At 40.1% G+C, this 5222-nt stretch overlaps 1 pseudogene; it reads left to right on the top strand.

Moving 5' to 3' along the window:
• Positions 1 to 4079: 4079 nt before the first annotated feature.
• Positions 4080 to 4687, top strand: LOC113925620 (annotated as a pseudogene).
• The last annotated feature ends 535 nt before the right edge of the window (positions 4688 to 5222 follow it).

Raw genomic sequence — 5222 nt, 5'->3', positions numbered from 1 at the left:
GTGAATTGCTCAAGGTCACATGGAAGTCAAGCCCAGAATAGAACTGTGTCTGCTGGTTTCCCATTCAACCATGACCCTTCCCAATACACCTTATTTGAAGCCGTCTGGTGAGAGTGGCTAATGGCTTTGATATTATTGAACCACCAATATATATATATATACATATATATATATATATATATATATTTTTTTTTTTACTGAGTGATACTCTTGGCAGACTTGCTTATTTTCTAGAGTGAGAGATATTTCTGAAAATAGAGTCTCTGAACAAAGTTGATTGTCAGTCTAAAAGAATAGTCAGCCTAAAAGCAGTGAATTAATTTTAACCTAAAAATGTGGGTTTGGGGACAGTAATCAAAGAGGAAGATTTATAACAATATCAAGAATCTTGAAAGATGGAGAAATTGAATAAAAAATATTGAATATCAAAGTAAGAGTCTTGCAAAGGCTAGAAAACCTGAATTCAGAATAAGAGCAGGCCTTTAGCAATGAGTTTGATTTCCTGCCAAGAAATGTGGTGTACCTTGGCACCCTTCCCTGACCTCACAATCCTGAGGATTGGCTTATATCTCATGCTGCAGCCAACTCATTTCCTCCAGCCCAATCGATGGCTTTCTAATAGCTGAGCATCCTGCTCTGAATCACTTGCAAGCCACTAAGATATACTTTCACTGTTTATTTTCTGACTTGAGACAAAGAGCAAGGTCAGTTGATTCTTTCAATGATTGCTCTTAAAACAAGAACTTTCACTGCCGTCTTCTGAACTTTTGAAAACCAATGTCCAATAATACAGCCATTTTAGCAAATTCAGTTGTTAGTGACCATAGTTTTTCTATAACTTTATTATCTCTATCTACATTGTATATATTAATGCATTGGCATTATTAATGGGTATGTGTTTTTACATTTGTCAAGTAACAGTGCTTTGTGTTTCCTATGCACTCAACTAACATTGGAAAAGAAAAAAAAATACACAAAGATAATAAATGGTCCTCTTTAATTAGGGGCTTCTTATTCATGTGGGATAGAGCCCTCTTAGTATAAGAATAAGCATATATAGATCATGTGATGGTGCAGAGAAAAGGCTCACTGGTGGGAAAGGGGCATGTCCAGGAGCTAGAGGAGATAAAATTGAATGGGTGTGTCATTTAGGCAGAGAACAGAGTCTTGATGTTAGGTGTAATAGCGCAGACAGTGTGAGCAAAAGAATGGAGGGATTCCAACCACAAGATGAAATTCCTAGTGTGAAATTACTGGAAGCAATAAATTTGCTACCCACATTCCACTTGGGAGCCAACACGCTCCTAAGCAGCTGCATCACCACCACCACCACCACCATCAGCATCATCAGCACCATCTTACGACTGCAAGTCAGAGAAAGGAATTCATCGAAGTCTAGAAACTGGAGCATAAATATTATTATTAATCATTATTATCAGAACACCCATGCTCTTCTAGTGTTTACTTGAGACCACTTTGCACTTTCACACCAACTGACACAAGATTGCTTACTTTCTCAGGATTTGAGAAATCATAAACTATGTGGCAGAGAATTCACTTTTGTTGGTCCATATCCAGACTTACGTACTCATCCCTGTACCTTATGTGAATATAATGAATCAATAGAGGCCAAAGGCTGGATGAAATTTGCTGAGTGACTCTCAAGGCAGTGGAAAAGTATGGGGCAAAACCAGTTTTTGTCTCTCTTGTAAAACTATGTTGTCGTCACTTTCATTCTGTCTGAAATAGAAGATGCTTCCTCTAGACACTGGCTGCTTTGGAAAAATGACTTGAATAATCCAAGATTTTTCTCCTCAAACTCCAAATTCTATTTCAGATGTTAGTTGCTAGTTGCTAAGAGAACCATGACAGGGCAATTATCATTAAAACAGGTTCTGAAACTAGGTATCTGATAGAGGGGGAATTGTTCTCTGGTCTTTTAAGAGCAATAGTTGGGCAAACCCTTTCTTCCATTAGTAAAGCCCATTCTCATTCAGGCTACTTTTCCTTTCCACCCCACTTCCTGGGAAAACAGTAAAGGACAGAAATTGTATTAAAAGCTTTGGAGAAGAGAAGACTCATATGGATGAATCTTGAAATCAGATTGAATCCATAAACTCATGATGGCTGTGATATAAGGAAATTGTACTTAAACTTGGAAAATGGCTTTTTTTTTCTTCTACCTGTTTTATGAACAGGAGCATAAGTTACATACAATAAAATGCAGACTTAACGTACATTTTGATGAGTTTTGACAAACATATACATTTGTGCAAATACCACACCAGAAATGAGAGAATGCTTCCAGCATGCTACAAAGTTCTCACCTAATACCACATTCCAGGCATTTCTTGCCCCCCCTCAACACAACTATTGCTCTGATACCAGTCACCATAATTTAGTTTCGTATAAATGGAAAAATATAATACTTAATCTTATTTCCTGGCTTCTATTACCCAAATATAAGGCTTATGAGATTAACTGATGTTATTATATTTATCAATAGTTCATCCCTTTTTGTGGCTGAGTAGTATTCCACTGAACAAATATGCCAAACTTTTGTATCCATTCACCTGTTAGTGAACATTTAGTTTGCTTTTTGCTACTATGAATAAAGCTGTTATGAATGTTCTTTTAAATATCTGGCAGTGGACATGTATTTTCATTTCCATTTTAGGATTTCTAGTCACAGATTTGACTTGATGACTCCTTTTATATTTTTATTTTTTAAAGATTTATTTATTTATTTGAGAGAAAGAGAGCACACAGGAGGGAGGAATAGATAGAGGGAGAGGGAGAGAGAGACTCAAGCAGACACACATGGAGCTCGGAGCCCGATCTCACGACCCTGAGATCAGGACCTGAGCTAAAATCAAGGGTTGGCCGCTCAACCGACGGAGCCACCCAGGCACCCCTTGATGATTCCTTTTAGAAAAAGTTACAGTCGGAGCAGATTGTTCTGAGCAGAAGGGCCTTTTTTATCCACCTTTAGCCCCTTGGTGGTCTCAGTCCAGGGTTTTGGACCCATCCCCAGCCTTCAATACCCATTGAAGGTATACCTCAATTTCCATGTTTTCTGGGATATCACAGCCAAACAGTGTAATAAAGTCAAGGCCCCTTCTTCATTCCCATTCCCATTTAAATAACTGGGAACTGCTTTTAATATCTCAACACTTTGTAGCTAGTAAGGAGGCACACAGTAGCCGTGTCTCTTTTTAGACTGAAAAGCAGTCTAGCATTTTCAGAGTAATTGCTTCAGAATCCCGAAGTCCCCCTGGGTAGTGGCTTTGAATTCCATGGGTGACCACTTTGCATATATTTTGCACTCATAATGAAAACACATCCAGGTTTTGACATTCCACATTCTGGGAGGATTCTGAGTGCCTCCTGCTTTTTCTGAGCTATAGGAAGGGATGTGTTAGTAAGACCGTATTTAAAATTCACCCCAGTGGTTCTTCGACATCCTTGCTGAGAAAGATGTACCGAGATGTTTGCTATAATCCACACTAAGACCCTTCTAAGGATTTAAGGACTTTGTTACAGTGGAGAATGATTTATTAGAGGATGGTGGTCTGGCTGTGGGATCACCAGAGCATCTGTTTTAGCCCATAGGGTAGTAAGCCTGTTGTCAGTGCTTTGATGCTGGCACACACAGATTATGCCCGAAGCTCTCACACATTTCTGATGTTTCTGGGGATGCCACATCTCTAGCTGATTTAATCTCATCAGCTGATTTTTTTTTCTTTCCGAGATGAGCTCTTGTGCAGGGAACACCATTTAAACATGATTGTTTCATCTCCTGATTTTATTATTTTATTTTATTTTATTTTATTTTATTTTATTTTATTTTTATTCTTTGGTTTTGGTCCCAATGTTATATGATTTCCCAGTCACTTTCTGGACTTTTTCTAACCAAATAGGCATGGAGTATCATGCCCATTCTACAGATAGTAAGAATGAAACAGATCAAGTGGCTTGACATGTTGCATTATAAATCAGGCCACTTCTTTTTCCTGTCTGTGTCAGGGCAGAGCGTGGTGCACACTGACTGATTGTGATGCCCTGGCTGTGTCCTCAGGATGACCAAGTGGGTGATGGCTGCACCTGCAGTCACAGAGACCTCTCACATCATGCTCTTTGGGAAGTGGAGCATAGATGATATGCAGATCAATGACATTTCCTTGCAGGATTACACAGTGGTGAAGGAGAAGTATGCCAAGTACCTGCCCCACAGTGCAGGGCACTCTGTGGCCAAGCCCTTCGACAAGGCGCAGTGCCCCACTGTGGAGCGCTTCACCAACACAGTGATGATGTACCACCTTAAAAATGGCAAGCAGCTCATGACCATGCACACTGCCAAGCATGCCTTTGAGATCATCCATCCGCTCACTGGTGAGAACCCCGCAGGTCCTGGTCCATGCCATTATTAACAGTGGTTCTGGGAGAACTCAACCTGCATTGGGCGATCCTGAACAGGGAGGGGTCAGGCCATCAACATGTCCCCACTACGCCGTGTGAATCAGGTTGTTTGGCTGCTGTGTACAGGTGCTGGTGGGGTCGCCTTCTGGAACATCAAGACCACAGCCGAGTATCTAGCAGATGAGCTTATCATGCAGCCAAAGGCTCTTCCAATTCCTATGCTATGAAGAAGGATGAGCTGGGAAGTATAGCCAAGTTCAAGCTTTGATTGCCTGGACTGTGGCCCCAATAAACCTGTCTGCCTTTGGAGGCAACCTCACACGTATACATAATATATTTATATATATATATATATATATATATATATATATATATGAATGAGATATTATATATATAATATATATGTAATGCCATTTTAAGCATTTCCAGCTTCACCCCAGTACCCCAGTCTGGGTGCAAGCAGCAACTTGTCTCTGTTCTGGGAGAAATCTCTAGAATAATTCTCAATTTTTTGCAAAAGAGATTTCAGCCAAGAATCTGAAAAATAAGAGAAGCCTGGTAAATGGGTCAGACCTGTCTGTAACAATTATTTAGTTGTGCATCAGCCTTTCCCCTCCCCCTCCCCCCAATATAGCATGAGGGCCTTGAGGGGAGGAATTAGGATTTACTTTTTTCTAATAGTTCCTGAACCTTATGCAGCACCACAATTGTGGTAAACTGGGTAAGTCTGGTCTTCAACCTCTTCCCAGCACCTAGAATAAGACTAGCCATGGAGTCCTATGCATTCAAAAAATGTTGAAGGA

This window comes from Zalophus californianus, chromosome 2 (assembly GCF_009762305.2).
Source record: "Zalophus californianus isolate mZalCal1 chromosome 2, mZalCal1.pri.v2, whole genome shotgun sequence".
In the NCBI taxonomy this organism is placed as follows: Eukaryota; Metazoa; Chordata; class Mammalia; order Carnivora; family Otariidae; genus Zalophus; species Zalophus californianus.
Note: the sequence above shows the minus strand (reverse complement) of the source record. Positions and strands in the feature narration are given on the sequence as shown.